We start from the raw sequence: 9,118 nt of genomic DNA, 5'->3' as shown, positions 1-9,118 counted from the left end.
GCATTAGCACAGCCACATGCTCTCTCTAGTGCAGAGAACCATCCAGATGCTGGAAACATGTGTTCACTAAAAATACAGTTAACTCTGAGCTTATCTTTTGATGAGAAACTAAACATCCACAGTAATGTGGTTTTATCGCTGGCAATGATTTATTTATTTATATAGTAGCAACAAGAGCGCTAGCCAGCGTTGACTTTACATTAGCATCCTCAGCTCACTTTTTTAATTGTAGTTAATTCATGTGTTTTTTCCAAGAACCGGTTAATTCCATATATGTTAGATAACATTTATTCTTTGACATGGAGCATCAAGTTGTCTTTTTCCACTTTACACATTTAGCCTCCGTCCATCACAGTCCTTCTCTGCTGCCCCAAATGTTGAACCATCTTTTCGTTACATCCACAATAGAAATCTACATCATTTTGTATGGCACATCTTCCAAAGTCCTGGACTTGGCGACAGAGCCTTTACCAAAGCTAGTGTTTAAGTAAATGTTAGGCTATCCTCCCTTGTTAGAACATTTCCCTTGTTATTTTATGGATTATTTTTTTTTTAATTGAAGCCTTAACCTGATATTAGAAATCCAAATTGTGAGAATAAACCAAAGAGCAAAAACGACTTAAAATGCTCCATAGAGCTTGGGAGAACTGCATCCGTATTACAATTCACTTTGGTTTCATCTTTTAAATGACATAGTTAGTTCGCTAGTTATATACATCACTAGTATAGGTCAATCTGTTATATTCGTTTGTTGTAACAGCAATTCAATTTGACCCAGTGCATGTTTAATTATCCAAAAATGGTCAGAAGCCCCAAAATTGGAAAAACCTTGATATAAAATACATTAGTTTTGCATAACATACATTTTTTAAATTAATTTAAAAATGTTCCAACTTTTTTTACAATTGGTTGATGTTGATAAATAGAGACGAGACACCTCTTCTGTTCACGGTCAAATTGACCCGTTCACTGAGAATCAAGCCAAATGAGTCATAAGGATTTATATTGAAAGTATTTTATTGTAACAGCAATTAAGAGTGTGTGTGTATGTGTGTGTGTGTGTGTGTGTGTGTGTGTGTGTGTGTGTGTGTCTATACAGCACAGGAGGAACATGTTGTCAATGTGTGCTTTACGCAAATGTATTTTGCACAAAGCACACATGTCATGCTGGTCTTGGTGTCATCAGACGGCTTGCACACCTGGCACCTTTTCCTCTTCCTCTTTCCCCCAGCGGCAACCTAGACAGATGAGTATGTTTTTGCTGATGTTAGTGCATAGTAAGAACCACTAACATGGAGATGTAGGAACAATTGTATTCTTTGCTACCAATACAAGGACTGCTCACAATGAATAAAGAACGTTCCTCCATCTCCATGTTAGTGTTTACGCACACACACACACACACACACACACACACACACACACACACACACACACACACACACACACACACACACACACACACACACACACACACACACACACACACACACACACACACACACACACACACACACACACACACACACACACACACACACACACACACACACACACACACACACAGCGGCTGGGGTCCTTGGCATGTTCTGCCTCCTTTTAATATGAGGGACGACAAGTGCCTTCCCCAGCTCCTCAAGGAACATGCACCTCCTGTACAGCTTGGACTTGTTCCACTCAGGGGAGATCTCCGTGAAGATAATAAATGCATTGTAGGCCGATATATCGATCAGGTTATAGAACATTACTAAAGGCCAGCGTGCCGTCATCCTTTTGGTGCTGTAGGTCCCTGTGACTTTGTCCAGGTTGTCCATCCCCCTTTGGTGGCATTGTAGTCCAGGATGAGGTTCGGCTTATGATCCTCTCTGGTGCTGACTTCAGCATTCTTATGGAGAGTGCTCATGAGCAACACATTTTTTCCCTTTTTGGGGCAGTAAGACACTAGGGTTGTGGTGTCTGTGAACACAAACTTGGAGGATTGAGGGACCCTGTTCTTGATCACCAGCATTCGGCAGGGAGTTCCGTTCTGTTCTTTCGTACAGTTCCAACCATTGTTAGCTTTCTCTTCAGGAGCCCCTGACCCAGGTTGTAGGACGTGAAGAAATTGTCACAAGTTATGTGACAACAACAGAAGAGGTGTCTCGTCTCTATTTATCAACATCAACCAATTGTAAAAAAAGTTGGAACATTTTTAAATTAATTTAAAAAATGTATGTTATGCAAAACTAATGTATTTTATATCAAGGTTTTTCCAATTTTGGGGCTTCTGACCATTTTGCCATTAGGGTGACCAGATGTCCCGCTTTGTGCGGGACTGCACAGCATTTTCACGACTTTTGGTGCGTCCCGCAAATTGAGACCATGTCCCGCATATTTCATTTTAAAATCAGATTCATCCAATGGCTGTTGAGAAAGCAGGGAAGGCTATCATCACGGGCGTGTGTTTGCTGTCAATCAAACTGTAACACATGGCGGGTGCTGGTCAAGTGTTAACCAATGAGAGTAACTCACTCACACACACCCCGCGGCCCCGCCAAACAACAACAACGAAAGTCTGTCAATAACGCAGGCGACGCAGCAGGTTATGGAAAATGGAGGAAACTGAAACTACAGCTAAGAAGAAAAGAAGATGCACATACAACAAAGACTGGGAAGACACTTACCCGTGGGTGAAGCCAGTGCAGGGCGACTCTCAGAGGGAGTTTTTTGCAAGAGTAATTTTTCAATTTCACATGGCGGTGAATACGACGTCAAAAGACACCGAGAATACGATTCTCACAAGAAACGTGTCGCTCAAAAAGAGACATCCCACTCTATGGAGACATTCCAACCCCATCCAAAAAATGATGGTCACTCAGACAAGGTAACAGCAGCAGAAATAACCAGTGTTACCATAGTGACTGTGGTAACTTGTGCTAGCGCCGACCATTTTTCCAGACTCTGAGATAGTAAAGAAAATGTCATGTGGTCATACAAAAGCAGCGTCCATAAGAACAGATGTGCTTGCCCCTGCCTCTGTGGAGAGTTGTTGTTTGACAGAGTTAAAGACACCAGTGGTTCTTGGTGACAAAATAGCCCACACACTGTGGGGGGGCCCACCTGTTGTTGCTGTGATGGACAAAACTGAAAGCTATTTTATTTTATGTATTATTATGTTTTTGTTCCCTCCTGGCCAGTTTTGATTCGTACTTATGGTTTTATTTGATCTATTAATGTATGTTGTGCCTACTTTTACAGGTAATACACTAGTTGAATTAGGAAGATGCATTTCTAAACACTTGAAGTGAATAATGCCTGCTGCCTTGGTTAGCCTTAGTTTACTTTTCTTTATTAAGATACTAAATTATTACTGCATTTTAACCTCACTTTCTGGCATTGTTTATTGGATGCTGTTGAATAAACCAAATGAAACAGTATAGAAATAGAGATTTTTTTCCCGGGGGGGGGGGGGGTGTGTGCTGTTGAGAGGGTGTCCCACATTGTCCCACACAAACATACTCCTTGTCCCACATTTGGTTTGTTGGGACCTGGTCACCCTATGTGCCATGTGGAGCACAACTCTCATGCCCTGATTCCTCTCTGGGGCTCCTCCAACTGGCTTTCCAGTGTAAACCTGCAGGTTTAGTGCATAGCTGCCCATATTTTCAAGCCATATTTTGCCGGTTTCGAATGCATGTATTGCTTGAACGGGCAACGACCTCTGGATGCCACCAGCCTTTCATCCACTGTGACATTAGGTCCTGGGTTGTAGAGAAGTGGAAGCCGCTCTACCCACTTGTCCCACACTGTCCTTATAGCTGCCAGCTTGTCTCTCTCACGTCTGCCAGCTCTTGTGTCACGATTATCAAATCGGATCACTCTTGAGAAAATATGGAAAGTCCCCAGAGACATTGTGGCTCGAAATATATTCCTGCCTGTCTGCGTCCCACAGGCTGGCTGTCGATTCATCCTTGGATTTGTAGACCCCAGCCAGGATGAGGAGACCCAAATACGCAAAATATAAATGCATTTAGTCCAGCTCCTTCCACTCCTCCCCATACACACGTCTCCCTTCCAGATTGGTCATATCCAGACAACACGTTCTCACTCCCATGGTCAGGGTACCCCCAGGGTACCCCTTGCGCATCAGTTTTCAACGGGCCGGGTGTGCCATTGTTGTGCATAGAGCTCCCTGAACGTTGAGACACGTTGGGATCGCGGCAAAATGCTCTCCGCAGATCCATTCTCACAGCGTTTATCAACCTTTTTCTTACTCAATATCAAGCCACACTTATTGTTTTTACTTCTTTATTTTAATTGAATAATGTAGGACTTTTGTTGCCGTCAGTTACGGGGAGAGTAGGGGCTCAGAATACTGAAATCTGTATTGTTTCATCGTTTTTTCCTTCTAATTTTGTATTCTTTTCTAAACCACACACTGTCATTTACTCAACAATAAGACATAATTATATCCTTGTGTTTATTTATTTGTTTGATTAATAAACACAAGTTGGAGTCCGTCAGGACCAAGGGTCGGAGCAGCTCATTTGCTTTAGAGCATTTTACACCCGGAAGTAAGTATTCTCTCCGCTTCGCTTGACAAACCCCGTGATAGCCCTCAAGCTCTGATTGGATGTTTGAGTGTGCGCCGAGTGTGCGCCGAGTGTTGCGCCGAGTGTCGAACAGCACTTTGAAATGGGATGGAACCACGGCAGACTGTCCAAAACTGGATTTGAACGGGTCCACCCCGTCCCCAGAACTACACATGTAGTAACTGTATAGTAACTACACACTATTGTGTGTTTCGCAACATGTTCTATGGCACGTCTCTACTGGGAATTGTAGTTTTAAAAGACGTTTTCATATTTTCCATAATAAGAAGTTGCCAGTATTAAACTGTGTACATCCCTGGAGGTTTAGGGGATAGGAAACACTCAAATTTAAAACATATAATTAATAAATGGGGTGAAAATTGTAAGCATAATGGGCAGCATTATATACCCACATGACAGCTAAGGTCAGAAGAGCTTTATTTAACAGCTGGTCTTATGTCTGTGACCCCTCCTGTTCATTGATAAGCCTGAAACATGCACTTGTCAAGGTTCAGAGGCACATTGTGCAAATATGGCAGTAGCCATCGATCATCTTAAGATAAGATATACTTTATTGATCCCAAGTTGGAAACATTTGCGTTACATCAGCATGTGTAACAGTTGTAAATATGCAGTGGTGTTTATTTGTAAATCATTTAGTATAATCACACAAATTCTGTGTTTTATATTTCATAATTCTGTGTTCTTTATTTATTGAATGTTCAATACCTGACAAGGTCGGAGATGAACAACTTGGGCCGCAGGTTCCTCAACAGTGCATTACAAGACATCTATCAATATGTGTGTACCTCTACCATTAAACTGTCGTATTCTGCACCTTTCTTGTGCTATGTACATACATCTTATAAGAGATATGTATAATATCAGTTAAAATAAGTGCTTAAACATACAGTAGTTAACATTGCAGGAAAGCAATATATTAGTACTTTGTCAGGCTTAATATGTATACCCCCAAAGCTTTTTTCTTATTCAAAATAAGACCTGTTAGAAATTAAAATCAATATTTTGATGGGATAATGCAGTTTAAACATACCGTCAGTTTAAATACTATTTTATTCTGGAAAAACCGGAAGTTCTCAATACCAAGCTTTTATTCTGAAAATCCTGCATGACGACATATACGTGACTACCGTCCAATAGTATCATTAAAGTGGCTATTGACGCCGTTAACATGTATTACATATAAAGTTATGAAAGAGATAAGGAGGAGAAAACGCATGTGGAAGTAAGGAATGAATGTAAAATGTCGAAATCCTCCGTTTAACGCAATATTGGACACAGAAGACCGAGGGGGGGAAGTCTCCTATGCAGACCCGGCTCCAGGATGAAATTACTGAGGGGGCTGTTAAAAAATCCGAGGGGGCGATTTTTTTTTCACAACAACGAAAAATACTGGCAATGTAATGAATTGACACACCAAGTTTCTATGGCAGTAGCCGCAGAGGGGAGGATAGGTGAATGGATTTGTTAAAGTTGGTTTGATTACACCATTCACAATTCTGACAACGCCACCTTGGGAGTTTCACCCAAGGACATATTAACACTTCTTTCAGTTATAGAGAGGACACATACTAATGGAGCAGGAGACGCGGTTTCAAGTTATCAAAAATATACAATTTTATTTGGCACAAGTCAGCAATCAGGAGCCACAATGTGGTAACGGTAGCCCAAACATCTAGGCAGGCTCGACAGCAGTTGTGACGTTACTGCCGATAAACATACTTTCTCCGGGGAAGCAAAACAGCAGATGTCCCTTAACCATTGGATTGGCCCGATCAGGCTTTCCTATCGATAACGCAGAGAGGGGAGAGCTTCATGCTTTTTATGGCTGCGTTGACAGGCTGCACCGGTGGCGGAAGCAAACACGGCAAACACGCAAGTGGGGCGGGTCTGTGTACCAACAAACAAGAGACAGCCAGCTAGAAACCTCTGCCCCTTTATAGGGTGCCCCCTGGCGGCGACACGCTCACAAGAGCCAAACGAGGAGAATATGCTTTACAAGGGATTAGGACTCTCATCCTGCTACAATCTACCGCCCCATTTTCATCGTCGCCCCGACGATGTACATATCAAGCCCAGGTTAGCTAACCTAGGCCCAAGGTCTAAAGATGACAGACACAGAGTTAGACACCAGACCAGGAGAGTTTTCAGCCACAGGCGCCAATTCTCCCAACGCTCTAGGGAGATGATGGACATTAGGATGCTGCCCAGCGGTTAACCGTGGTGTTCGTCGCAAGGTCACTGCGCTAAAATCAGGACAAGTGGATGGAGGGATAGCCAAGCGAGGGGAAGCAATTCTGGCATGGCAGCGAGAGCTACCGAAGGACCGGCCTCAATGGAGGCTTCGTCCGATGGTGGAGGCAGCCACCAAGGGGTTTCTTGGGTCACGAAAGCTGATCTGATAAAAGGACGATTCGGAGCTTCATTTCTTGAAACCCACAGGTCACCATCAAAGGAAAGCTCATCATCTGACTGTGGTGAGTCAGGAGGAATTGAGAGAGGGACAGGGACATCATCTAGAGAGTGTGTACCAATCACAGCTTTCAACAAAGTGCGGTGGACCCGTTTGGTTTTGGTCAGGTCGTTTGCAGGTGCAATCGTGTACACCGAACCGCCGTTTGGTGCTTTCACCACTATATACCTGACAGAACTCCAAATATCCCTGATCTTATGGCGCCCTCTTGCACCACAATCTCGCAACCAAACTAACTGGCCTTCGTTCAATGGGACATCTTTGACATACTGGTCATGGCACCTTTTTCTGCGCTCTGCTGCAGTTTTTAGGGTTCGGTTGAACCGTTCACATTGACCATTGCCTGCCGGATGGTAGGGAGTAGTGCGCGATTTTTCAATGTTATAGAGGCTGCAAAGTTGTTGAATAAGAATGCTCTCAAAGTTCCGGCCTTGGTCTGAATGTATACGGGCTGGGACACCAAACTTTGAAAACCATTCTGTGACCAGAACTTGAGCCACAGTGGAAGCTCATTGGTCACGGGTGGCAAAGGCCAAAGTGTACTTGCTAAAAATGTCGGTAATTACAAGGACATTTTCTAACCTACTATAGGTGGGCTCCAAGACAGTGAAGTCAATGGCTAGAATTTCATTGGGTCTAGAAGCCAGCAAGTGTCCCATGGGAGCACGAGCCGCTGGTCGAGTGTCCTTGGCAATTTGACACCTTTCACAACTGCTGCACCAATGTACCACCAGGTATGTACTGGCCAGTAACACCGCTGCCTAAGTAGCTCCAAGGTTCTTTCAATACCTTGGTGGCCATGCCTCTGGTGGACTTCGGTGAGCACCTGCTCTCTCAAAACAGCTGACAAAAGCAGCTGCAGAACTGCTTCAGCCCCATCAGAGCGAAAGATCTGACGATAGAGGACCCCACTCCTCTCAACTAAACGGTCCCATTGACGGAGCAGTGCCAATGCTTGCCGGGACAACTGCTTCCTCTCATCATTGCTGGGACGCTGCCTCCTTCTCCAGAACACCAAGAGTTCCTGAAGGACGGGGTCGGCTTGCTGAAGTGCCTCCATATCAGACTGTGTATGATGAGGCAAGGCTATGACAGCTGCTTGGGCTGCATGTGCCACTGGCAAGGCTTGCCGTAAAGGCAAGGGGAGCGAGGTGCTAGGGAGCATAGCTTCAAGATCTTGCACCCCTGGTGGGTGCTGACGGGACAGGGCATCAGCATTTCCAGTACTTCTACCCGAGCGGTACTTAATCTCAAAATCGAAAGACGCAAGTTGGGCTGCCCAATGTTGTTCAGTGGCTCCAAGCTTTGCCGTGGACAGGTGGCTAAGGGGATTGTTGTCAGGGAAGACAACACATTTATGACCAAGCAGATATTCCCTAAATGTCTCAGCCATGGCCCACTTGAGCCCCAAGAACTCCAGCCTCATAGAGCTGTAGTTGGCAGAATTGCGTTCAGTGGGCTTCAGACCTCTGCTGGCATAAGCTATGGGCCTGACCTTACCACCTTGCTCCTGTGATAGCACAGCTCCGAGGCCACCAAAGCTTGCGTCGACCTCCAGAATGAATGGGAGGGAGAAGTCGGCATAGGCAAGCACAGGTGCCGTGGGGAGCTTTGTCTTGAGAGCCTCAAAGCTCCTATGACACTCCTCAGTCCAGTTCCCAGCGATTTCACGCTCTGATTTCTTTTTGGACTTGGTGCCTCCCAACTCAGCCACCAACGTATGTAGAGGGGCCGCCAATTTGGCAAAGCCCTCCACAAACCTACGGTAGTAACTGGCAAAACCAAGGAACGACCGCAGTCCAGAGATGGTAGTGGGGGGCTGCCAACAGGCTACCACCTCCTGTTTGCTGGGATCAGTAGAGACACCCTGGTCAGAAATCACATGGCCCAGGTAACGTACCTCTCGCTGGAAGAAAGCACACTTTGATAGCTTAGCCTTTAAGCCCTCATGCTGTAGCCTTCTCAGCACGACCTCCAACCTCTCAAGATGTTGATCCACGGTGGAAGAGAATACCACAATGTAATCAAGGTATAAAAGCAAAGATTGGCATTG

At 44.6% G+C, this 9,118-nt stretch overlaps 1 pseudogene; it reads right to left on the bottom strand.

The window, feature by feature from the left end:
• Positions 1–952: 952 nt before the first annotated feature.
• LOC139435274 (piggyBac transposable element-derived protein 4-like) lies at positions 953–4,066 on the bottom strand (annotated as a pseudogene).
• Between the last annotated feature and the right edge of the window lie 5,052 nt (positions 4,067–9,118).

This window comes from Pseudochaenichthys georgianus, chromosome 15, assembly GCF_902827115.2.
Source record: "Pseudochaenichthys georgianus chromosome 15, fPseGeo1.2, whole genome shotgun sequence".
Taxonomy (NCBI): domain Eukaryota; kingdom Metazoa; phylum Chordata; class Actinopteri; order Perciformes; family Channichthyidae; genus Pseudochaenichthys; species Pseudochaenichthys georgianus.
Note: the sequence above shows the minus strand (reverse complement) of the source record. Positions and strands in the feature narration are given on the sequence as shown.